General features: G+C 43.8%; 3 long non-coding RNA genes across 3 annotated transcripts in view; all 3 read right to left on the bottom strand.

Moving 5' to 3' along the window:
* The window catches only part of LOC128854236 (uncharacterized), a 28,891-nt gene extending 25,637 nt beyond the window's left edge, over positions 1 to 3,254 (bottom strand). Inside the window, exon 1 of the long non-coding RNA XR_008453221.1 lies at positions 3,134 to 3,254. This is a non-coding gene — a long non-coding RNA (uncharacterized LOC128854236). The remainder of the gene's footprint in view (positions 1 to 3,133) is intronic.
* A 1,135-nt stretch (positions 3,255 to 4,389) lies between these two features.
* On the bottom strand, positions 4,390 to 8,755 carry LOC128854260 (uncharacterized). The gene is made up of 3 exons (XR_008453255.1): positions 8,712 to 8,755; positions 7,354 to 7,433; positions 4,390 to 5,621 (listed from the first exon to the last, which is right to left on the bottom strand). It is a non-coding gene; the product is annotated as an uncharacterized LOC128854260 (long non-coding RNA).
* Positions 8,756 to 9,303: 548 nt separating this feature from the next.
* On the bottom strand, positions 9,304 to 26,584 carry LOC128854270 (uncharacterized). Its single transcript, XR_008453270.1, has 4 exons — positions 26,495 to 26,584; positions 22,341 to 22,416; positions 10,197 to 10,403; positions 9,304 to 9,432 (listed from the first exon to the last, which is right to left on the bottom strand). It is a non-coding gene; the product is annotated as an uncharacterized LOC128854270 (long non-coding RNA).
* Between the last annotated feature and the right edge of the window lie 625 nt (positions 26,585 to 27,209).

The following is a 27,209-nucleotide window of genomic DNA, read 5'->3' as shown; positions in this document are numbered from 1 at the left end:
GAGTTATGGGTATCTATCACTCGGTGATGTTTTTGTAAAAATTACCACATTTAGATCAAACACAGAGGACCCTTTGCTTAATTGCTTCATTAGGGCCCAATGCAATAGGCTTCATAAATACAGGGTCTGATGTCTCTTTGGGAATTGCCCAAAAGACGGCTCTTAAAGTAATTGCTTCCACATTTCTGCCCGTGCAATGCTCATGTGCTCACTGATGAAAATGGGATGGCTCTCAGACATGTAAGGGAACGTGGGTCCCATCCTGTCTTCCAGCATCCTGACTCCGCTCGTGGAGGCGGAGGGGTTTGGGCCCCTGGTTATTACCTGGGCAGTTTCCATGAGGAGTTTGACAATTCAGACAGGACAAGGCTGTCTGCAGCACGCTGGTAGCACGGTGCTTTGCTCATACATCACCTACAGATTCCACAGACTGAGGGAAACGGGGTGCTGTGGGATTTATTTTTGCAGAAGCTGCTCTGAAACAATAAGCAACTCCCAGAAAATATTAGATAGACATGGCTTCAAGTCTTTTACCAGTTCTGTCCCTTTAGTCACATAAACGCAGTTACTTTGATCCCACTTAAAACGATCACTTTAGCTGAACACAATCTATTTGTGATTCAATTAAACCTTCCTTCAAATACACCTGGAGTGAAGAATCCAGTTAGGAGGAGTCCAGATTTCACCCTGGCTCAGAGTAATGCCACTCATACAGATAATGGCGATACAGAAAGACACCAGGGCAGAGTTTTTTTTCTGATGAGACGTAGAAAGCACAGCAAAAGAAGATAAGCCATTCTTTCCCTTTTTGCATTTACTTTCTGGCTTGCTTGGCAGACTCGGGAGTTCTGCATTTTCACTGTAGAAGCCAAGTAACGGGTGTGCACCTAGAAGCAGCAATAATGATTGCAGCAGAAAGAAGTAGCAGGAGCTACCTTGACAGTGAATGCGAAGTGGTGTGTAGCTTTTAAGTGAAATGTTTGCAGTGGTTTTATATTTCTGTTCAAATATTCCGGATTTTACTAAAAGGTTTTCCTCTCCAATCTTTCTCTCACAGTTCCCTTTGAATCTATCTTCTTCCTCTTTTTCACTTGAGAAAAGACAGGGAACAGAAAAATGGAAAGAAATGAAAGGGAAAAAGAAATCCATCTTTCCCAAAGAAAATGCTTCCAAGTTTTTATCTCATGCTAAAAATACACACGAAGACATTGTTTCTTTGATGAAATATTTCAGTTTGTAGGAAAGTGGATTTTTTCATTGAGATCATCACTCGCTACACAGAACTTATAGCAGTTCAAATCCAGGGTAGTGAAAACGATTGTAGAGGAGCTGAGTTGTTTCATTTATGAATAATATTACAGCACGTTAATGTAATTTCATCACGGCCATATCGAGAGGATCAGCGATGACAAAAGTGGAGACAGATGCAGTAGAAAAAGGCAACAAAAATATCAGCACTGCCGCTGTGGCTACAGGAGTGCTCCAACATGAAGATCAAGTCCATCTCCCATATTGCCCTGCTGAAAGTAATTTTATATCCTACAGAACAGTTTTCCATGGCCTGTTCTCTCCATCTGTCTCTATCAGCTGATGGACTTCTGGGCTGGAGACAGCCCTCTCCCACAAACAGGGCAGCGGCACCCTTCCCCCTGACATTTATCATCGATGGTTGGACTCGATGATCTTAAAGGTCTTTTCCAACGGAAACCATCTGGTGATTCTGTGTTTTCATCGCGCATCCAGAGGCTGGGAGCTCGGCCATCTGACACCACTGCCCCACCACCCGTGACCTACCATAACACAGTGCCTGACCAGCAACCCTTGGAGCCACCTACACCTCCAGATCTGCAGATTTATCCTGAAGATAACAGCAGGATAAAGAACTTGGCAGTTATAAAGAACGCGCTAACAGCTCTTCTGTAAAACAGAAGTCAGCCAGATTTCCACAAGTTATAAAAGTACATCAACCTCCAGTGGCCAAAGAAACAGCGGCTTATTTTCTGACTGCTTTATTCTCCAGGCCAATTTTCCTCAATGCTAAAGCAAAAAAATGAACGGCAGATTGTCCAGTTCATGACTGGATGGCTGGCAACAGAAATCCTATTTCCAAACTGACCCCTGCTTTCCAGCATGGCATTCATTAATTCCGCAGTCTCACATTTCTAGGAAGATGTCAGTCATGTGTGTGATTTTTCTATCAGCTATTAATGCCAGATCACAAGGTGAGAAAGCAGGGGTTTTAATCTCAAGACCCTCAGGAGATGGAGTTGCATACATTTGGTGTGAGCCATGTGTCTGGAAATGTCAAGGACAAATATTTTTAAAGTAAGGAGTGTTCATATACCATGTGTAATCTTAAGCACTACAGAAGTGATCCAAAACACAGCTTTTTCTCCTTGTTGTGATTGTTTGGCTGTAGCAATCACACAGCTGCTTCCCAGGAATTAAGTTCAGATCATCTAAACAGGCATCGATGCATTTAGGAGTTTGCATATTTATACTGAGTGACATTTTAAGGCTTTCTTAAAGCTTTACCCGTGGTAGGGCGTTTAGTTTTCTATTTGTATAAAGAAAAAGGAACAATAAAAGTTCCCTATTTGTCTCTAAAAGTTGTTTGCTCCTCCCTTCTAAATATGAAAGTCATTCCTCTCCTCTGTGTTTTTTGTTAATAGTTTTTTTTTCCCATTGTCTGCAAAATCAGGCACTGAACTTATTGCGAAGTCTCTAATTTTGGAATCAATTACAGATTCCACCTTCCTAAGAAACGCATAAAATCCCCTTATCTTTCCAAGTAAATGACAACTTTGAGTCCTGTTATAATCCAGGTGTCAGACAACATATAAATACGCTACTACTGCTGGCACAGAAGTAACTAAACCACTGAGAAATACAGAAGCCCTGTTAAAATGCCATTTATGTACATCTATTTCTAACATAAAAGAACCAGCACTATACTTTACCTTTTCTCCTAAAAGTTCCACTGAAAATTTAACACTGTGAAAGCTTTCCTCAAAACTGTGAAGTCAGAAAAGTAGAAAAAAAGACCAAATTTCTCCAGTTCTTTGGTAAATTGTGGACTTGCTGGTTACCAGTTCAAGAAATGCTGCAGTGGAGGGTAAGAACAGAACCTTACCCTAGGAGATGAACTCTTGCCAGTAGGTAGTGATGCCTGCTGTAGGGTGGCTGCAATGGTAGACTGCAACATTATCACTCCTGCGAATCAGCGGAAACACATGTGAACGGGGAGAAACAACAGCTACGTCCGACAACAGAAACCCCTCTGCCTCACCAGCCCATAGCATCATCCACAATTGAAGAAAACATCTGCATGATACCAATTTCCCATGTTATTGCCCATTGCTGCAACTAAGGAATGTCGCTTAACCAGCAAAGAGCATCACAAATAGTTACTCATTTGTCCTTCACATGCTGTCATCAGTTTTCTTTCCATGGGTCTACTTAGCTATAATCATTCAAGTTCAAGACTAAAGGGTGCAAAAATTGTCAGCCCTCCTATTGATGTGAACCAGGTGGGCACATTTGTGTGTTACCATGTCAAAAGCAAGAAAGGAAGAGAAATCTCTGAAGAAACACTGATGGTGTGTGCCCTCCTGAAACCTCTTCCTAGATAGCTGCTCCATCGCTTGAAATACAGATGTGAGCTTGCTCATAGCCGCTAACTGCCATATAACATATTATCCTACTTACTGCATACAGTCACAAACATCTTGTATCTGGATGCAACAAGGGAGAAGGCTCCTTTATCAAGTCAATCTCAAATCCCATTATGTTCCTCTACAATAGTTTCCGTAAACATTCAGCAATTTTCAGTGTCTGAGTCGCATGGCTGAAGAGGTGCATAAACAGGCTCCACTGAAATGTGAAGATGACTGATAATGTACTAACATTGAGACCCCTTGCTGTGATTATTACCCCCTGAGTGCTCCTTACAGAATGTGCCTCTTATCTCACACTGACAACGCTAATAGAATATGCATAGCCCTATTAGCATACAAGATAATAGCACCCTGGAGGGGACAGAGCCATAAAAGTTTAAGTAGAAATCAAAACAGAAGGAGGAAGAAAAAGGGAACATTGTCACAAGCCAAAAAGGAGGGGGGGGGGAAAAAGGGAGCCTGAGGGCAAATTTTGCTGCAGAAAACACACATAGTCATAATTCTTGTGCTAGTCACCATGCAAATGGTAATAGTCTTTAGTCCCATGAATACTATCAGTGCCATGTTTGCTGTGAAACATTAATTGAGATAATGTGCCCCTTTCGGATGCAGCAGGGAGTCGTATGTCAAATTGTACCACAACAAAATTATGGCAACATCTGCAAGAAATATACAGCAGCAATTGGGGTACCTCGCATCGGATAGGGTCTTCATCTTCACAGATGGAGCCTGTGGAAGAGTCAGGGCCTGCAACGGGAGGCCAGGCCAGCAGCTGCTCCTCCCAACGACACACGTGCATACCTGTAGCTTACTGCTTTTCAGCTGCTGCATAGTTAAAAGCTTTGCAGGTTAGACTTGTTATCTCTTGACCCTACTTCAGGCATTGGGATTAAACCTTGAGCAGCTCTTTGAATGCCAACGCCTTTCTTCAGTCACGTCTGCCCAGCGCATTCACATTTGTTCTGTGTAACCGTCCATTGTACCAGACCTTTCACTGCTCACCCATAGCTGGCAGGCGGCCAGGCATTCATATGCTTTCCATCTTACAGCAATAGCCAAAGTAAATCTTTCAGTGCTTGGCACAAGAGTGTGAATTCAATAAAAAAGGCTTCAAACAAGTTTGAGATGGCTTGTCTCTAAACAAATGAAGAACAGTGAGCTTTTTTAATGCTCATTGTGGTTCGGTTCCTGCCTACAGCAAAATCCAGATAACCCCCAACAGCACTGACAACCCTGTCTGGTAAAACAGTCACCTGTCAAGCGGGCATGGAAATATCCACACATCGAGGCTCACAGGGGCTAGAGGGAAGTGACTTGCTTCTTACCAGGAGCTTCAACAGGAGCAATCAAAGGTCCTTGTTGTCTTCTTTGTGCGATCTGAAACTTTCCAATACTAGTGCTGAATGCACAGGACCCCAGGGTAATCGCCACGCAGAGCGCTGTGTGCTTTTCCTTTACAGAAAGATGGTGTCAGGAGGTAACAAGCACAGGATCCCTGTGGTGCATTTTGAAGCATCATGCAAAGTTTTCTGGGATTCCTCCTAGCATTCACTGTGGTTTCTATAGAGCTAAACTCTTTGTAAAGTGGCTTTGTGTTGCAAAGTTCTGCAGCTTGTGGGAGTCCGCCTTGCTTCATTTTAGTTGATGGTACTTTATGCTGACGGTTTCAGCCATTACAACACAGTTGGAAAAAACTCTGGTGAGGAAAAAACAGCCATTTTGGGAAAGGAAAGAAGAGTGAAGGTTAGCAGAATGATTCCTCAATGCACCTCTGCACGTGTCCGCGTCGGTCTCCATCTTTACGTGTGCATACATCCTCTGCATCTATGTCATCACAGGCAGAACAGCCCATCTCAAAAATACAGATTTCGGAGATTGCTGAAGTACTTTGTTTAATAGTCTTCTGCGGTTGATACAAACTCTGGAATAATTTCTCCTTTCTTCCTGGAAAGATAACAAAACACCAGTGTATGTAACATAGGAACTCACATCACCTCACGTGAATCATAGATGTACGATTCTCAGATGTTATCTCTATTGTAATTTTTCAGACTCTGACTCATCTTATTATCAGGAATTAAACAAGGAAATGTTACTTCCACAAAAAAAGCCATCCCAGCATTGGCTAAGGCTATGCAATGCCGAGGTACCTACAGCTGAAGAAACAGCACTCTGGGAATAGCTTCCAAATCTAGGTTCAAATGAGATTGCTGAGACGGGGATCGCTGCCTCCAGTGCCCTCAGTGATATTCCTATCACCCCGGCACAGCTGGGAAATCTCACTGAACATTGGTCAATGCTTGGCATATGTAGGAAGAATATTTGTGCATTGTGCGATTGTTTGTGCACTTCAGATGAAAGTGAGGTACCTCTGTCACAGCTTCCATCTGTAACTTTTTGCTGTACCTCCTCCCCCTCACACCTTTCTTCCATAAGGCCCAGCCCCTGTAGTTGGATCTCGCTGTGGTCAGTGAATCCGGCCTCAGTTCAGCAGGACACCAAAACCCAGACTTCATTCTAAAGGCTCAGCCTCCAAACGTCAGAATGTTGCTTGTGGACATTCCCTGTCTAGAACAGTAGACAATCTCCCAGTAGAAAAACTGTGAGTTGTGTATTACTTAAATATTCATCCCTAGAAGTGCAGGTGCTCCACCACAGTAAGGCTCTGGGCAGGGTAGAGAAATGCAGAGCATGCGTGCACTTCAGAGAGACAAACGGGGAGAGACAGGATTATCAGCCAGCCCATTTCAGCAGCAGCAACAGCAGTCATTTAACACACAAGTAATTATTCCAGAATAAATATGTATCTATTTTCCCTATGCTAAGGCATAACTTTTATTTAGCAGGCATTATCTCCAAGGTTCCTCAGCAGCCCAGGAAGCGTTACACAGCGAAGCATTACAGTGCAGCCTGGATGTTGTTATGTATTTATTAAGTTGTATCAGGGCTCATTTAGTAGCAGCTCTACAGTTTATCACATAAATATCGAATGCCAAATACAAAAGAGAAGAAAATAGCAACATAAAAAATTTATCTTTGGGGGGAGGAGAGGGAGAAAAGGGAGAGAGAATGGTGCTGATAATGTGATTGTGCCTTTAGCAGTAGTGGCTAATATCCTTCTGCAAGGGGCACGGTGTAAAAATACTCCAGAGCTGGGGGAGGAGAAGTGCAGAGAGGGGAGCCTTGCTGTTGTTTGTTTGTTTTAAAGTGTATTCTGGTTGCAGGCTAGGTCAGCGGGTGGCCAGACTGAGAAAATGAGTCCCCCGGGCTGTAATAATTGTAACTGTCAGGGAAAAAAAGTCAAGGTCTTAGATAGCAGTGGTCTGCTCTGACTTCTGACCATGGAGAAATATATATGAAAACTATTGCCTGGGGCACTATGGGAAGAAACCAAGAGGTTTTAACTCGTGGTGGCTTGTGCTTATGAATTGGAAAACTCATTTTGCACCTTGCTGGTTTGTATCTTTATGATCATATCCATTTGCAGTATAAATGAAGCTAGAAGAATTTCTTTTCCTTGCACCCAAATTTGTGATGCAATGAACACCTATTACTAAATTAGTTTTGCATTTCTGAGCCCCAAACAGCATGGAGGCTCCTAATTGATCTTTTAACTGTGGATATTCACAAGGAGAGTCTGAATGCGATTATTTCTTCTGGTGCACTCGTTATTTACCTGAGTGGTCCACAGCCACCTTCAATGGATTAATCCAGAGTTACACACGGGTAACAGCACTGACATCTCCAGAAATATTCCTAGGATAAAAGCAGAGTAAGAGAGACATAAGAGGCTGAAGAATTTAGACCACATAAGATTAAACTAACTGGGGAAAGAACCCATAAACCTGGTTTCTTTTCTCTTTTTTTTTCATTATCCATGGACTGGCTAGCGAACTGGTCAGGCTCTTTGTCAATCATCAATTTGCCCCTACATTTAAAAAAGTATGGGAGCTCTAATGAAAAGTTGCTACCAAACTTGAGCCCAAAAAGGTAACATTTTGGCTGTCTGCTATGCACTGTCAGGCTGGGAGCCTGAATGCATCCTTCCTCTCTCATTTTGCATCTTTGCATCCCAAACCAGAGGGAAGAGAGACAAAGCTGGGGACACAGATCTGCTGGGTAGATAAAAACTGACATGCATTTCTCTGAATATTCCCTTTCACCTTGCTCTCAGATTCCCAGGCACCTTTGTCGCATTGGCCCTAACTGTATATCATCCACAGGGACTCAGTAGGAAAGAGAATGAAAAGCCGATGTTGGACAGTCACCAGCTCGTTTGGCAGGTACATACACAGAGCACAGGGACATTTCTGAGAAGCATCTTGGCCTGCTCCTCAACAGTCCCAAATGTGTTTCTTACATACCATAAAGGAAAGACAATGGTCCAAAGTGGAAAAGGTAACGCAGAATAAATCATATTCGCTACTTAAACGGTGAGGGAGGTGAGAACACGGCCCAGACACCTTCCTTCTTTTGCCTGGAGGTGCGTACAAGAAGAGCTGGAAAGCCATACTCTGACACAGCATTGCAAGGTTTTGAGATCTTGGACATCACTTGTATAGGGTGAAAACAAACCCATTTGAACAGATTTGCAAAATTCATTTGTGTCAGGCCATCTGCTCTGGAGTGCCCCTTTGGCTGGGGAACGTGCTCTGACGCTGAGAAGCTTCCTCATCAAAACCCTGGTTTCTCTGCAAAATGTTCTGGCTTCAATCAAATATTATTTTTTCACTTTAAAATGCTTTGTTTAAGCATTCCAACTTCTCTGACAGCCTTCTAATATGAACTAATTAGCAAATATAATTCCTCTAATAGAATTAAAAAGGGGAATTGAAAATATTTTTATACATAGTGAGACGCAAATAAACTACATAAACATCAAACAGCAATTAATCCCAGTTTGATGGTGACAACAGCAGGTAAGGGTTTGCTGGTAAAAGAGGATAATTATTGCTGGAATGTGATTTACTTGTTGAAAGCCACCATAATAGTGAGCTGGATAACTTTTATGGGCCCCATCTGTACTTTACTCACCTTCCTTACAGCCTGTTTGTGTCTTGTGAGAGAAGTACAGCCTGCGTAACGGACAAAGAGAGAGCAGTAACATTAGGAGCAAGGAACTCAGCCCAGCGGAGCAAAGAGGCAAACAGATGAGGAAAGAATACAGCAATGGTACTCGTGTTTTTCAATGCTACATAAATAGATCTCCTGCTTCATCTCCCAGTAGACTCAAATCTCAGTAATTCACATTTCATTGCTTGTTGCATCTTAGAGGGAGACAACAGAAATAAGCGATGCAGCTGGTGAAAAGAGGGACACTAATTCAGGACACTCTTTAAGGAATTTTCCTCTGTACAGAGGTGGTGCTGAGAGGATTGCAGCAGGAACAGACTCAAATACCAAAAAGAAGCACCAGCTCCTCTGGCCTGACCCAGAGCCCAGACACCTTCCCTCTCTTGCCCTGCACTAAACCTATTAAGTTGTGTTTGGAAAACGCATATTTTCCAAAATGGCATCCAGTCCCCATACAGAGAGAGTTTGGGCACAGAAAACCTATCTCCCCCGTTTCACAGTTACAGACTGGATACCAGCTAAGGACTTAAAGTGATCTGCATTTGCCTCCTCACCTGGAAGTGAGCACTTCTTCAGGACTTTGGCTTCTCTAACTGTGAAGATACTTTAACATGGTAACTATATTGCCGCTGGATCTTCTTTTTAGCAATAAACGTTGGTTCATATGGGCCCATCACAAGTCCTGGAATGAGGAAAGTGGTCAGTGGGTAAGCAAAATGTACTTGAAACACCTGCAACACCTAAAGCTTCCTGCTTTGAAGAAAGGAGCAGGAAGTCAGAGTGGAAATCTCTGCTCCTAAGGGACTTGGATGATTTTGAACCTTGCTAAGCCCTTGCTTACTGCTGAGCTCCCCCTGAAGATAGGCACAGGAGTTCATGGGGCTCCCCGCTTCTGAGCTTTCCAGCAATGCTGGTTGGCTGCACCGTTAAACGTGCAGAAAGGAGACAAAGGTCCAGCTGTCCTACCCATGCAATGGGCTCTCTTCATGGCTGGGCAAGGCACCGCCCCACGCCGCAGCAGAATTGGTGCTGCAGCTCTACCTGGAGCTGGCTAATGCAGCCAGTGCCCAGACAAGCAAATGATTGTTCAAGTGCTTTTCTATTTTAAGGTGAAGGTGGTACATGCGGAAGATCTCAATGTCACCACAAAGCAGGGAGGGAGGCTGTAAGGAGGAAGAAGGCAGAAACCTTCACAACTAATGTCAATTTTCTGCATCAAATATTTTGATAATTAAACAAAGCTGATCAAGAGAGGAAAACAGCATGTCTCCAGAGCTCCGGAAGCAGAGGCCCATTAAATAGAAGAGTCAGAAAGTGCCAGAGGCGGCAGCCTCAGATTAATGGCACTCCAGTAATAGATTTTCCCAGGCACAGTCACACAGGAGACAACTACTGTGTAGCCAGAGCAGCGATGAGGCCGTTAAAGCAACAGTAACATTAAATCACCTGGTACCACGGGGCGAGGGGATGGATGGGAGCACATCAGCTTCAGCACTGCAGAAGGTGTAAAGCTCAATCTGCTTTCAGGCAAAGGGACCGGATCCCAGCGGTCATTTACAGCAGGGAGAGCAGGCAGCTCAGATGTAGGACACACATAAAAACCCACAAACAGCAGTTCCAGGAGGATGGCAAGCCGAGCACAAATATCTCTTCCTGAAATGGAAAAGTAGGCATTAAACATCATAGCATTTGGTTTTGCTGAGATTGACCATGTCCGGTTTGCACTTCTTTACTTAAACAATTATCAAGTTTCATCTCTAGTGTTTCTACACTGACTTTCAAGGTGTTAAACACCATTGTGCATTTGTTTAAAGGCAGCTAAACTGAAGGAAAGCAACGGCAAGGATGGCAGCAGGGAGGGAAAGCAGCACTGTTCCCTTATTATCAAGCCAGTTTTATTTAAGCAGTGTTTGAACTGATCCTCCTTGAAATGTCCATCTCATCTAAAGCACTTCCATCCATTTTTATAATACAATAATAACAGGAATGAGGGCTTCTTCCAAGCCAGGCTGCATTGGATTAGAGTCCACCGCAAGAGTACTTCACTCCCAGCTGGGATGTATGGAAACCAGATGAAGCGGCTGAAAATCGGAAACAACTTTTAGACGCACTTGAATCCTGATACGATCACATCACAGGGATGGGTTAAATTTATGATCTTATCTAGGATTTTTGTTTGTAATCAATCCCAGACCCACTGGCTATCGCTCACTATAAGCTTATGATTTCCCAGTGCTAACAAGGAAAAGTTGGGACATCAAACTGTGAGGGGGTGAAGCCAAGCTATGATATTAGTAGATAGGATCAGAACTGGCATGCAACAACAACAAGAACCCCTCCCACCCCCCAACCCCACATTACAAAACAAAAGCAAAATGATAGCCTTCTGCAGCATGGAAATGTCAGGCTTTGTCTCTTTTGGCCCATGCTTCATACATCGACTATGGTGTGGGCATAAAACCCCAGTTTCCAGGCAGAAAGATTTGGGAATAAAAGCTAATAAAGCAGAAATTAAACCAGAATACTCTGAGATCAAAGTGCAGCTTCAGAACGGAATACAGTCGATATCTGTAGTCATGCATATGGAGTGGGACATGCAGACAAATGCACGGATTTCCTGGCCCTCCCTCTGAGGTTACAGCAATCTCATCACACAGTGCTGCCCATTTTGGTGCATCACCTCCCACAGTTATCACAGCAAAACCTGAACCTGTTGCAGGAGACTTGGTCAGCAGCTCTATCAAGCAGATTCGGCCCTGGAAGCTCTCTGTGCTCACTTGAATGCAATTAAAGAGAAGAACTGCAGACCAGGGGTGGAGCCCACAGCACTAGGATCCAGCCAATTCAAGGCAATATTAAGCAGTTTTCACAATTCCAGGGCCCATATACAAATAGGGAAATTGCATATATTTGAGCAAGACATTTCTTTGTATCTTCTTTGTATCTTCTCCCATTTCATCCGCACAGAGGCCTGTTTTGATACAATATTAGAGGCAGTGCAAGTCAGTGCAGGAGGACTATTCTTCCTTGATTATCACCCTGATTTCCACTCCTACTGCTGAACAAGGCACTACAAAGCACTGGGTCTCTTGGGTATTTACCCACAGCAGATCAAACTTGCATTGCTTTGGGGTCTGCCTTACATTCCGCTGTGACAAAGACATACTGGAATTTGGACAATTTTTCAGCTGTCTTACATCATGATAACTCACTTGAAGGTGACTGTTCAGACAGTGTGTATGACAGGGCACCAGGAGTAAACATCCAAGTGCTTGTGCATTATTTCAACTGTTTCCCTTTCTCAGGTTTCCAGATCCATTAGAGCTCTTTGCACACTTTTTCCAGGGGATCCTGGAATCAGTGGCACATTCTGGTACTCCACTTATCTGTGATGGGTTGAAGAGAAACAGATCTAAAGGCCAGATACCCCTCACAGATTAAATGTAGAAGTTAAAGTACATGCTCTACATTGGGAACATCCCTGCTCAGCATTCTGAGCAGCCCTTCACACAGTGAGGAGCTTCCAAATCCACAGTGAATTGCTTTCTTCTCAGCTTTGCACGGGTTAGCTCAGAGTAACAGTGTGACAAATCTGTTAATGTTTCAACAGGCGAGTATTAATTTGTACATACCCTTCAGTCATTTTCCATATGGGAATGGAACCTTTTTTTTTTCCACAATCAATCTGTTAATATTTTCAATATAGGCATAAAAAGATTGTTCAAAGCTTAAAAAGTTTCAACTGGAGCCATTCAGATAATTTCAAAAATTCGAATTATTGGACAGTACCTACAGGTGTTGTAAAAAAATCCCCATTAAATCTACTTTATAAATGGAATAAATAGGTTTAGAGCAGGAGAGATTTAACAGCTTGCCTAGGATCACTCCAAACTGAAACGTAACCTATGAATCCCAAGCTCCAAACCCAATCCAGAGAGGTTTTCTCCTAACTCCTAGAGCATATTCCAGCCTGCATTTGGTTCATAAGCTCACAGTCAGCCCTACGTAAGCAGCAGCCTACGGTTTAATGAGTCCCCCAAAGCAAACAGAACTGAAACAGGGAAATAGTTGGGGCCAAGCTCTTTCATTGTGTCTAAATCAGATCTATAAATCAAGAGTGACTCAGTTGAGGTTACTGGTGCTGCTTTCCTTTGGAATTAACGGATCAGAATCTGGCCCACACATTTCTGAGAATCAACATTTGTAACTGTATCGGTAGCCTGGAATGTCTCCTAATTGGCACCAAATGTGAAACAGCTCATTACCTGGGCAAGGCAAATAGCAGGAGAGAGATGTCAGAAACTGAACATTAAGTACAAGCAGAAACATAAAGAACAAACAAGTTCCACGCACAGATAGGAATGGAGGTGTAACAAGCATTAAATAATAGCTATAAAATTTTACACATGTACATGAATCACAATATTATTTCTTCCAAAGTGATGCTCACAGGAAAGGTGTGGGATGTTTTCCTCTCTCTGTGATGTAAAAATGATTCATAACACTAGTATGTAAGACTATTTGTGTTGTGTAAATATCTGGCCAGTGTGTATGTGTGACACTACGATTTATGCGTGTGTAGAATCTTTTGAACCTACCTGACTGCAAACTGCTACAAACCAGCTGTAGAAATATTGTGTTACCCATGAGCTCAGTCATTTGCCACTACATGTGTGCACTGTGGAGTCACTGTCCCTTCTGCTACCCAATAAAAGACAGAGGTTGGGATCTGCACAGGAACTTAAGGGGAAAGACACCCATAACGTGCTGGAATTGTAGTGTCAGACAACCAGGTTGCTTGTTAATCTTCAAAAAAGAAAGCGCTTGAGGATCTTGATGTTTATTCAAGCAAACAAACTTCATAAATCCTGTTAAAATGTTACTAAGAGTTTTGCTGCTCTACTTGAGATTTGTACCCTCAAGTCTGAATGCCAACAGAGGAGAGGAAGTGCCATTAACTAATGCAGAAAATAACTCCTGCTTTATTACAACAAACGTAACTTCTTGACATTCCCAGCAACAAAAACCATAAGGTTGAACGATGCCACACCAACAAGGCTAGCCCAGAGACCTTAACTTCCTACTGTCAGATTGCTTTGGATCAGGTTCATTATTAAAAGCAGTAATTAAATGGCAATAACCACCTGTCTGCATCTTCCTTTCTGCATTAGCCTGGTCCCTAGAGGCATTTCGAAAAGCACATCCTGAGATTAACTACACGTGTCCAATAACTGGTCATTGCCCAATGATCAAATCTTTGCACTTCCTCTAGTCGATGCCCTGGATTCTGCCCTTTCACCAAATGGTTTCGATTGGAAAAGACCTTTAAGATCATCGAGTCCAACCATCAATCCAGCTCTGTTGTTTGTCACCAGACCACATCCCCAAGTACAACATCTACCCCTCTTTTAAACCCCTCCAGGGATGGTGACTCAACAATCCCCTTGGGCAGCCTCTGGCAGTGCTTGACCACCCTTTCAGTAAAGAAATTCCTCCTAATAGTGAACCTAAATCTTCTCTGGTGCATCTTGAGGACATTTCCCCTTGTCCTTTCACTGGCTACCAGGGCGATGAGACCACTAGCTACCAGGGAGAAGACCTTCCCTTCAAGGTATCTCCTTTTCTCACTCCCATCTTTTCCAAGCTGATAAATGGAAGCTAGTACTTCTTCTGGAAAGCAAAGACAACCTTGTCTTGAAAAAACAATCACATGGAGGCAGCAAGAAGCGCAGCACAGTCACCAACCTCAAAAGCTTCCCCCCACCCAAATCCCTAAGCCTAATTCCTTGGGACAGGTTGGGGGTGAAGCCAGTAAGAGGTGCCACAAAGAAAGAGCCGATTTGTTTTTTTGTTTGTAGCGAGTAGGTAACCCCAGTCAGCACGCAATGCAACAAGATCTACTTAGAACGCAGACAAGGTCAAGCGCTGCCCTTTCCAACCCAGCCAGCCATGTTGCCACGCAATGAGCATTAGTACCACATCATTATGTTCTGATAAACCTCAGTTACTCTTCAGCAAAAACCCATAAATCACAAGGCTTCACCCAATCAGGGTTCTGTCACTGTAACTAAACAAGGACGCGGAAAACACTATATTTCTATTGGCTGTGACAGGGGGATATAAATCTGCCCCTGGCCAATCCACTGCAGGCAACAGGGCATGTCAGGAAGGGTGACAGCCAATCGAGGGCTCAGCACGGGAGGATCAGAACTCCCCCTTCTCTCTGGTAAGGGGAAAACTCACAACATTGTAGTAGTTGCTGAAGTGTCTCTAATTTTACAATATGGTGAAATGTTATTTCAGTTATCAGTACCAAGAAAGGTCAATTTGTGCTGGGAAAGGTTGTGTGTCAGAGGGAGCACACGCTGGGAAACAGATTTCCTCCCTGCCAGCCCCGCAGGTACTGAAATCCTGGGGATTTAGTGGGCATTTTTTGGGGAAGTCTTAAAACGGGCACCATTCTTTGTGCTGCAGCCTTGGCATGTGGTCCCTCCAGGTGGGTGTAGGAGCAGCTGCACACAGGACCCCACAACGCCCCCAGCCATGCTTCCTGCAGCAGCTCCGTAGGGAGAAACTGGGCTGGGTGAGGAGAAGGCTTGACCAGCTCTGTGGAGGCACATCTGGGCCTGCCTGGGGCAGACACAGATGAGCTGTGGCTCTGGCATGGGGCTGGCAGTCAGGCCATCTGAGGTCACATTCCCAGGAAGGAAAGAGGCAGTAAGGGCTGGATAAAGCTTTTCAAGCATAACGTGTCACGTGGATTATGTTTTTCCCCAGTTCAGCAGCGTGTGAGAAACTCATTTCTTGAGATAATTCCTAGCCTGTTGTCAAATTCACAACATAACCTGAGCCTGGAAATCTCCTCTGCTGAAAGACAACGGCTTCATCATGTGCTCCACAGAGCAATCTTTCAGAATACACAAACATGCACTCCAGCTCTCCTCTAACACCTCTGCAACTGCCTCAGATTTATACCATGCCAGAGACTTGCTGTGCACACTGAAAATCACCATTGTGCCTCAAAGGGTCATGCTCTGGTTTGCTCACCCACTACTCAGGTCTGAACCTGCTGGAATGCCAGCTCTTCTGTGCACGCCAGTTCCCACACCACCTCCCTCACTCCTTTTGCTCTACCCAGGCAAAAGGGCATTGCCTGGCCCCAGCTGGCCCCCAGCCTCTCCCTTTCCTCGTGCCTGTTAAGGAATCTGAACTGCCACACAAATTCACAGGCTTTCTCATCCCCTTCCATGCCTTTCTGAGCCTTTGTTTCCGCATCAGTGGAAGGGCCCTGGAGCAGCTCTCTGCGGCTCCAACCTGAACGAGTTCATCAAGTCACCTCCCCTTCTTCTCGGGAAGAGAACTGCTGGAACTCCAGCTACTCAGGTCATCCTTCCCCTCCCAGCTTGTCATCCATAACCCAACGTTCTACCTTCACCACAGCTTACAGGAATCTGCTATGAAAGCCTGACTTCACATTGCTAAGACAGCATTGATCTCCTGAGCTCTTGTAGATGAGCAAACTGAGGCACAAAGAGTAGAGAAGAGAACAGCCCTTTTCCCTAGGATAATTCAAAGAGAGAGAGGAGAGAGAGGGTTCCTGAGATCTCAAATCACAATACCTCAGGCAAGCAGCTGTCTCAGGGTTTCTCTCTTGAAAGTTCCCATGGAAGGCGAGTCTCCAAGACAAAATAAGCTGTGCTCACCGAGAACCACTACCTGCAAAGGGAGGGAAATGCTCCACAGAGAACTCTAATTTGGAGATGGCCCGCTCTCCTTCAAGGGGAGTACCATGTGAATTGGCCCTAAAATTTAATTTGCTCTTTAAACCATGGCTGTGTTGGCATTTTAAGCAGGACCTCAGTGATTTACAACGCGGAGTGACATTTCAAAAAAAGATAATGTGGGTAATGAATTATTTGCTGATCCAAACAAATAATTGGACATACCTACTTTTCGTGGATTTAATCTTTGCCGAGGCGTTAGCTAGCAAGCATGAAATATCACTTTTCGGAGGCATTCTATTGCATTTATGCAGTGTACAATTACATTAGGCAGCTTTATGACACATTGGCTCGGTCGAGTGTGATGCAATGTAATACAACCAAAGTAATACGAGCTTTTAAATGCAACATGATGGCAAAAATCCATCTCAGATCTGATCTTTGTTTCATTTCAGATGCCAACTGTCATAATTCACAGAGAGTCAAATCCTTCTGGTTTTGCCCACGTGAGCAGCTGTATCAAAGCCAGTGGGATGTACCCATATCAGCAAGGAAGCAGCGTTCGATCAAACAGGGATGAGAGCATGGGAATGAATTGGTTGTGTTAGGTAGTAAGCATCCTTTAAACTGGAACCCAAAGAGCTATAGATCAGCTGCACTTCACGGAGTCAAAAACTGGCACATTCATAACTAGCACTAAAGGGTTCAAGATTTCAGGATTCTGTTTTGCTAGGCAGGAGTTTGCTCCCCTCGCTGCTTTTTGCCCACACTGCAGAGGCTGTTGTGAATACACTGGAACTCAGCTGCATTCCTGGATTTACTGCTGCTCAAGAAGCTCACAAGAGAAGATTTGATACAAATCTTGATAGCAAGCAACATACAATAATATGTTTTCAGTGATAGTAACACACTATACTCAAATGGAAATGGTGAAAACAAACACAGTTAGAGGGATGGAATATGAGCTTGTTCTGTTATCCTGTGTCTCTGCATTTGTTTTTCCTCCTGTGAGGTATTTCAGCTCTGCACTTCTGCAAAACCGGCCCATGCTGTCAGCATCGGACAGTAGACAGAAATGTGTCCACTTCAATTTTGATTCTGATCCTGGGATATTTCTAACTCTCTCCATATCCTTGATAGATAATGGTTTAATAAGCGATCTGTTTTTTATTTAAAGGGTCGGTAGTAAAACCCAGATCACATTTCTCACTTGGTGGGTTAAAAAACCGCTTACGCTCATTTCTGCAATGTAAAACGACACTATATCAAATCAAACATTTCCAGATGTGGCCAGCTTGTATGTCTAAGTGCAAGAGGAGCGAGCATTTCAAGACAAGGTTTCCCAGGTTGTTTTAACAGGATCGGAACCCCACCTACTGGCAAAGATGGTTATAGTAATGTCAGACAAGGACCCACACAGGGCTCATTCCTTGACTGGAAACCACACGCCTGCAGTGAGGTTCCCAAGTATGTAGTCTGATTTCCACGCAGGCTGAATATCACTGGAGCCAACATGGGCACTTCTGTGCTCAGCACCTATAAAATCACATCCTTAATAGTGTCCTAAACATCAGCTGCGTGGCCAAACACAAGGAAAAGTACCAACATCACTTAAGAGCTGACTTGTGTTTCTAACACATACAGTATTTTAGAAAACATTGGCTTTAGTAGTAATTTTTGTCCCGATATTAATAATCTAGCCAAATCAACCTCACACAACCCCTGTCTGGATAATGATCCTGAAAGTCAGAAGTACCACGTTCTGGTAATGGACAATGATGAAATACATGATATCCCTCTGTTATGCAACTTACGGTAGATGAAAAATTAAGACTGTCAGAAATTAGACAGGATGGAAAAATACTATTCTAAATGCCCACACCTGAGTTAGACAACTTTGAAAGGAAGAGTTCTTATATTTCACTTAGAATTCACTAAAACACCCATCACTTCCTCTGCTACAGCTTTCCCATAGGAACAAAAATGATGAAACCTATCTCGGAGACTACGCTATCTTAGGTCTTGTTAAAATAGTCCAATTAGCAATATAAAAATTTGAGTTTTAACAAGTTTCAAAGCTGGGTAAGGCTAGAAAAAAAAAAGAAGAAGAAATTCATAGAAAGCAGTATGCTAGCGCTGGAAAACTGTCTTAACATTCCCAAATGAGATACTTCCCACTTACAGCCAAAACAACAGAGACCATTCCAAAGACAGAAAACCTATACCCCACATCGCTCCATCACTGCCATTTATTACTATCAACACAGAACGTCCTAGGTTTGATTTCACCGCCAAACAAAGCATTGCAACATGTTCTCTCAAGAAATCACAAGCAAAGACTGAGGAGAGAGCAAGAAGAGGGTGCTACAGAAAAGATTTCGGGCCATTTCTGAGGGGACTCGTAGCTTCAGGAAAACCACACTGCCTCTCCAGCAGCCACTGTGCACAATCAGACTACCCCTCAGTTAAAGACTGCAGCACAGTAAAAAGCTTTTAAGAGCTCCAAGCAGCCTTGGAGATGTGCACAGATCTGTGCAGGGACCAATGAAGTTTGCAACAATGGAGTGAAGTTAGTGACAATGGAATGACAATGCCCTGAAGAAACGTCATGGTGACAGAAGCAACTGAAGGTTGGGGCATGCCTGACATGAATCTGACTAGAAAAGCACACTGATGGTGAGGAACAGTGCTGGTTCAATACAGGAATGTGCTGTACTGAAAACTCTGCTCTGATTCTGAAAAATACCCCCTCCTCTACCACTTGAATCCTTGGTATGAGCTTAAATCTCAAAAGAGTTCCTGCAATGTTTGCCCTTAAATCTCCATTGCAAAAATGCAAGGAGGTATCGAGCTCATAGGTATGAGCTACAAAGTAGGACCAGCTCCCCCAGAGTTTGTTCTTTTGCTCTTACCCCTTATGTAGCAGAGAATCGAGGTCAAAATCTATCCCTGTAATGACACAGAAGGAAAAAGTCCAGATGCTGCCTGACGAAGAAGAGACTGGGCTATTTGTGGTATCTGGCGCATGCACCCAGCATGGCCAAATATGAAGAAAACAAGCCTCTATCCTGGGCTCAAATACTGAGAAGAAAAAGAGGTTTCCAAGACATGAGTCAGAAAGCCCTGGAAGTATTTTCCTTGATGAACAAATGATAAGAGAAGGGTAAATTCAAGTGTCCAGCTAGCTGGTTAGATAAAGTTGAGGTAGACACATATGCTTCCCGTCTGTGACAAAGGAAACAAGACGTGAACTGAGAAAGACATGTGCCAGTGTCCAGGAGTTCCTTCTGCACACAGAGAACCTAACTTCTTTAAAAGTTGCATTTCTAGCACTCTTGGGCACTGGCGTGAAATGCAAACACAGGACTGGTTATAGCTCGCCAGCAAGAAGACTCAGCAGGTACCACCCGCTGCAGAGACGCTGTAAATGTGCATTGCCAATCCTCCCCTGGCCCCTGCCCTTATCCCTGCCACCTCCGGGAGTCCAAGCAGCTGCACTGAGCTTACACGAGGAGGGGGGAGGTGGAAAATAAAGTTTGTATCAGCATTGGGTTTGCTTGTTCTGCTATCTTCTGTGATCAAAGACCTGAAACAGCTGCATGGCTCAGCTCACTGGCAATAAAACCTGCAGTCGAGCAGCTTTGTCCTCACCCCACAGCTACAGAGGAAGTGCAGCCACACATTTAAAGGGGGGAAAAAGTGAACACCCAAGCTGCACTTACCCACACTCTGCATCCTCCTAACTTGCAATCTGTTAAGTGTCACTTACCCAATTAATCCAAGCTCTTCTACTCTAAAAGCAAAGCTGTAACATATTTAAACAGCTTAGAAACTCTGCCCAACAAGCTGTGCTCCCTATCTTACTCATCAGTGGCAGGAGTGACTGTGCATTAACTAGGAAAGCACACGGTTTGATTAACACTTCCGCTACCACTTTGCTGCTGCTGTTAACTTCATCTGAAATGCTGTTAAGGCTGAAATTTCTCAGCTTTTTTTAGTAGGGTGGATCTCATCTCAGTAGGGACCATCTTTTGGACCAGCTCCTAGAACATCCTTGCAGCAGCTATAGTAACTATTTTTATAGGCAAGTTTTATTAGGAAAGTATTTTAAATGGCCTTTGAATGAAATTTAGCAGCTGGAAATAAGGCAGCACGCCAGCACCATGTGATCAGAAGCGCTGTGGAGCACCAACAAGTGCTACCAGAGATCATCAGTGCTCTACAGACTACCCAGGGCAGAACATGCTGGGGACCTTCAACAAGCCAGAAGGATCCCTTAAACTGCAAATGCCTGGAAAGGGTAAGCTATGCTATTCCTGGATCCCTTACTAGAAAAGGCCCTACTCAGAGTCCAAAAGGGCACGTTTATAGATAAAATAAGTATGGAAATGGTGTTTCTTCTTACACAGTGGATGCCAGCTTACCATAAATACGTGTAAGGACATAAGTAGTGTAACTTGCACTTCTGTGGTGACCAGTGAGTGTATAAAAAGAGGGCAAGTTAGATGCTTAAAGGGTTGGTTTTAGACAAATGATCGAGGGTACAAAATTAAGTAGCCCAAACACACGGGGCCCAACATATTCATCTTCTGCCACATATCCAAATGAAGCAGGAAAAGAGCTGCTTGTTTCCCCATTATGACCAGAGCTGAGTTTGATTTTGGCCAAAGGCCTTCTTATCCTTCACCTCTGTTCACGTGTTCCTCTGAGTGCACACAGGACTCTGTTGTCAGACCTACGAGACCTCTCTTTGCAAATGTATACATGCTTTCTGTACAACTAACATCTCCCCCAAGAACTGATGCAGTACCCCGCAGCAGTACTTAATGTAATTAAAGAAAGTCTGATGGACAGACTGGGAACCTATCCCAGAAGGACAAGGGCTGAGAGCGGCGGGTGGTCCCTGGAACAGTAGGCAGGCTTCAGCCCTGCAACATAGCAGAAGTAACTCTCCTTTGATTCAATGTGGAAGATGGGCTCCAGTACCCAAGGGGAGGAGGGAGATGCCTCCAAGAGATGGTTAGAAATCCCCTGAAAGATAAAGTAACCCATAGCGAAGACCTGTCACAAGCTCCTCACACCACAGTGTTTGCTGGTTTTTAAGGACACGTGTATCTCCTGTTCCCACCAGAGCACAGCACACAACATTTAGTAACACAGACCTGGATTTTGTAAAGTACTGAGCACACACTGGGTCCCGTGGCTGCAGCCAGATTTGTGCGTGGCTACAGCAAGTAACCAGGCTGGCAGGACTGCGATCAATCAGATGACTAAGAAAGTAAAAACAAAGCCTGAAATAGCTGAAGATCCAATTCTAATCTCAAGCCACACTGGCACAGTCGCATGTAGAGTTACTGTGGCTTAAACCCATACGAATGAGAGTGGAAACTGGCCTCCAGTACAAGTGCATGGAGGGAAAAAAGCTTTCCTTTTAGACACGACTCCAACTGTACAGTCTGAGATTCAATTAAGTTTTGCTTTCCTGACATGTCCTTCCAAATAAAGCTTCAGTCTTTGTGCTAGGCACTTTAAAAAATAAAACAAAACAAAATCATACGTTTGGCAAGGCCTGGGCATTCCTGCTACTAAATTGTTCTGTACTTCATGCAACATTTCAATGTTTTAAAGAGAAGGAGAGTAGCCTCTTTTACCAGTGCCCAACTGTTTAGAACTGTTAAATATGAGTTCTTGCCTATGTTTACATGTGGAATGGAACACAGCCATTCAACCACAAAATGTTCCCAAAGCAAACATCCAAACCCTGGTTGCTGGCAAAGTACATTGACAGAATCGCCTGAAACCAGTCATTCACAGAATGCCAAAACAACAGATTACCATTGGTAAAAAGTACGCAAGGTTATTTCCTTACCTCCTGGGAAGAGGCCATCATGAGTGACACGAAACAGTGCCTGGCAAAGCAGAACATAGGCTCAGCTTTTTCTCATCTGGAGGGAGAAAGAAGAGTGGTGTTATTTCAGATGTGCAGGAGAGCGTGCCATGAACACAATAAAGCCATCATGTGTGGCCAATAACAGGTATGAACCACCTGAATTAGAGCACTTTCTAACACTGGATCGTGTCACTGGAGCTCTATGCTTATTCAGATAAATGAAAATACATACTTGAAGTCAGCATGCAACAGGAAAAACATAACAACATGCTGATACTGCCCTTCATGATGTTGTGAGAAGGGAGAAAACTATGAAATAGGGCAAGAAATTACAATTACAACCCTGCAAAAAATGTAAGTAATAGCTTCAGACATAGCCGGAAAGGGTCTCTCCTAAGAAGCATGAGTTTCAAAGTGGTTTCTAGAGAATTCACTCCATTTCACACAGTGCTAAGGGACTTACCCCTCTCACATTTTCCAAACTTCTTCTAGAGGTGACTGCTCCTTGTCCTTCTGCCCTATGGCAAACAGACATGTTCACTCACATGTCCCTCTCTGCCATACCCTGTGAAAACAAGCCAGAGTCCACAGATGGGCTCTGTTTTCTGCAGCCGTGCACCTGAGCTGTCCAAGGAGAAGGAGTCTGTCACTCACATCCCCTCACCAACCCTTGGATCAGGTCTCACAACTGTAATGCCCTTTCCAAGAGTGCTTGCATTCAGACCCACATAACCTATAAGCCACAGCAACCCACTCCTGTTCCACGATGGGTGGTCATGGCCACTTTCTGCCACTGTCAGTTTTACACCACAGTCACACTACACACCTCACCTCTCCAGTTAGCAGTGGAAGCTACAGGTGTTCCATACCTTAATCACCCTGCCATGTTTCATTTCTTGCCCTGCTTCTTTTCCATCTCTGAGAATTAGGTGACTGTTAACCAACCAACAAATAACAATGTTTCACCAGAATGTTTTCTTTTCTCTCACATGTTAACACCTCCCCACCAGCTGAGTGATCCCTGTACACACCAGATTCCTGTTATTATTCTGCCTGTGCATTGACACCTTGTTGCACGAGCTGTGTTGATCGATTGCAGGTGCCCCTCACTATGAAACTGGCCAACAACCCACTCACAAATTTGCTCCACTTGTTAATATTGAAATCATATGGCCAATGCCTTCCTAAATTGGTTCAGGCTTGAGGTATGGCTGCTTCACAGTAGGGAGAATGCCGCAAACGGCTTTCTGCAGGCTCTGCTGTTCTTGGTAAACACCCCACTTGGCAGAAATAACACAAAATATTAACATAAATCTATCCTAGAAAAGAAAACATTAAAGTGCCACCGCCTTTGCTTTACAGCTTTAAATTAAGTTGTACTTCAGCTTCCTCACATGGTACAGAGTTAAATGTATGAGGCACTTGAGGACCCGAGACAACATGTTCTCTGCTTTGGTGCAAATGGTAAGGAAATGATTTGAAGTGCTCTTACTGATTTGATTATCTCTGCTTTGTGAGTTCATAGTAGAGTCAGAATGCCAGGAAATGTCTTATTTGGTAGCTTTTTCTGGTTACAGAGCTGTCCAGACAATGTCGGGTAGGGTTCTGCCTCTGAAGCTTGTGGCAAGGTGACCTCTGCCAATCAGAGACTGCGAAGAGTTTGCAAAGCAAAGACCAGCTCAGGTTCTTGAGATGCACTGCTTACCAACATGGAAGGGTGCATGAGGATATTGGCTGATGCTCTTTCATTTATTAAGCAAAAGAGAGAGGGAAAAAAACCTTTAAACTCTCAGTCACAAAACTTTGGGCTGACTTTTTTAAGTGAATTGTCTATAGCAAGGGTGAAACTGATTTTCACCTTCCCGTGCAACTTATTTTGTACGGCGGCTTTTTTTTGCAGGCCCTAATATGATTTCTTGGGAGCTCAGCCACCATCAAAATAAAATCAAAGCACCTCAAAAGCCCTCAAACATAACACACTATCCCAAATATCTATGATGTGCATGCAGGCAACTGGTACTTTGTTGTCTGAAAAATATTTTAACAGGTGGACTGGCGACGATGTCTTACGGGGATTTGAACCCATAGCTCTATTGGTATTTCAAGAGATAAGCACCAAGCTCTGCTTCATTTGCCTGTGGTGACACAGAGGACTGGAGCTGTTATAAAAACCCACACATTTCCAGAGGACCAGGCAGGAAACACGGTTCCTATGCACTGCCAGAGCATTCAGCCAGACCCCAGGAATTTGCCCATTTTCTGCCAACTCCTCTCACAGAGCAGAAAAACTAAGTAGCATGAAACATGTCCCTCTGTGCTGGTATGCTCCTAGTGAGAAGCTCTTGCCATCCAGGGTGGTTTCCTTCCTTTAAAAAGGTACCCACCCTATTTTTTTATTACTAAAATACATAGCTTTATTACACAGGCCAATTAGCAGAGTCTTAGTTATTCCAGTTGTGCTCAGAGGATGTGGTGACAAAGGTATTGAAGGGACTAGACACGAAAGCAGGTTTTTCTGACCTTTGTAATGCACTGCCACGCCAAGTAGATGGGCGATCATAAATGATCCCAGCTTGCTCCGACGTTAAGATTTTGTGTTAAGCTGCTTTGTGAAAGGAAGCTTGAGGGTGAACTTTTGGACTGCAAATAGACGTGGTGGAAATACAATTATACGACACTAACAATTCAAATAAGCAGAAGTCCAGGCAAACAACCCATGGAATTGAGTTGTGCTGGCCAGAGGAAATCGTTCATGATCTGCCATAGCTGCTATAAATCCAGCTGGGGTGATCTTATGGTTGTGAATGTCAGTGAAAGACATCAGAAATCTATGAGATTTTCCTGGAAATTCTATTTACATGTCAAAAATAAGAAAACCTAGGAAGAGTGTGTGATTATACAACTAAGAGCTACTTTAAAAAGCAAAGTTCACATGCCACCATCATATGCTTATTAAAAAAATCCCAAGGAATGTGTTTCAAGGAATGAGTGACATTGCAAGCTCCAGGATATCCTGGTAATCCTCCACAGAGAAAACTGTAGCTTCCCTCTACAGATACAGATACATACTTCAAAGCTTTGACTGAGGTTCCTTCCCTCTACTTTTAAGATAGTCAGTCAGGTTATGAGCACATACACTTAAGTGTTTTGAACTTAGTCTTTGCAGAAACCAGAGGAAGGTGTCTCGTTTAGGACACATCCAGACCTCGATAGCAATCGTTACTATAACTCTAGATGCCAGACAAAAAAGCAACGGGAGAATTTGAGGAGGGATGCAAACACAGAATCACCATCAGAACAAATCAGTTGAAAGCTGAGAGCCACTATCAAGGCCGTAACACAAACGCGTGCATCTACCAGGGGGATTTTCCCAGAATAATTGCATGCTTATTCCCAGTGTTGCTTGGGAAGGCCACCCCAGAAGTTGATGGTTTACGGTAGTTGAAGTGGGATTAGCCTTCATGAAAGACTCGGGAATACTTTTTCACAGTGAAAGTTTACAATAATATTTTAAAGACTCTCAACCAACACCCATACTTAAGCTTTGAAAACAGATAATGCATTTTTAATGGGATTGCACATCTGACAAGGAATTTGACTAATTCCTCTGATAGCAGACAGCTTCCTCCCCATAATTCATCTCAAAAGGATCAAAAATCAAAACACTCCCTATCATCTTTGGAATGGCCCCCCATGCCCCGAGCCGCCTGGAAAGGATCAGATCAATTCCAGCGATTCAATGGCAAGAAAACAGAGCGACAGATACCTGACCTCCCCACAGTCTGTTCTACCAAAACAAGGGCTTGAGTCGAGAAGAAGAGCAGGCAGACGCCCATGGGGCTGCTGACACTGAGCCCATTGTTTCAGAGACACAGCGGGCAACCGGTGTTTGAGCCATCCAAGTGCAAAGCGGAGCTTCCAAAATCTTCAAAGCTGTTTGAGCCTTTGCTCTGGTAAACTGACAGTTGTGAAGCATCGGGAGGTGTCTGAATTCAGAATGTTTTAAAAGGGAAAACATGGGAGTTTTCATTATGGGTTTTAATATTTGCCTTAATGAGGATTTCCTACTCATAATAGCACGTTTTGACATACACTAAAGCCCTTCTCCAAAGGAGGAGAAAGTCAGTACTCACCATAATCATAGGGCTGTGCCTTTAACACCACTCGCAGCATAATCCTTTGTAGATGATCCACAGCACAAAACCCAGCAAGGTCTGTCAAGGCATTTTTAGCATTTGTTCTGTTAAAAAAAAAGGAAAAAAACCCTGAGGTATTAGGGTGCACTAATCTTTAGAAAGGTTAATTTATTCATAGAGATTTTGACAGAGATGTATGGCTCGGCTGGAGTCCCAGGCACTTCTTCCCAAGGGGAACTGCTAGTGCAGAGAGGCTTTCCTGACATAAGAGGAAAGAGGCTTCAGGAACAGACCCAAGCTGCATTAACTTGGGGGCTCCCGTGCATTTAGAGCACTTCTACTTTCCGTGGCCAGCAACTGAAGGTTCCCTGCTCCGACCAACCTTGAGCTGCCTGTTGACAGAACCAGGAGGAGCACTGCCATCCGGAGACCATGGTCCCATGTGAACTGCCAACAGCAAAAGCATCACTATCTCCTACTAAAATAACAGGTAACAAACCTCCTACCTCTTTCGCAGAAGGCATCTCCCCTGTAGGCAAACAGAGAGCGTGCTGCAAACCACTTCAGAGTGAAGTAAGCCAATGTTGGCATGGGATGGACAGCACGTGATGGAAATGAAATCTGTCCTTTCCAGATACATCTGTTCAGGCAGATCATGCTCTTGTTTGATTCTTCAGAATTATGTTTTGCATTTTTAGACAACACCTTGGAT

The sequence above is a fragment of the Cuculus canorus genome, chromosome 21 (assembly GCF_017976375.1).
Source record: "Cuculus canorus isolate bCucCan1 chromosome 21, bCucCan1.pri, whole genome shotgun sequence".
NCBI classification, from domain to species: domain Eukaryota; kingdom Metazoa; phylum Chordata; class Aves; order Cuculiformes; family Cuculidae; genus Cuculus; species Cuculus canorus.
The sequence above is the reverse complement of the archived record's forward strand: the minus strand, read 5'-3'. Positions and strand labels throughout refer to the sequence as shown.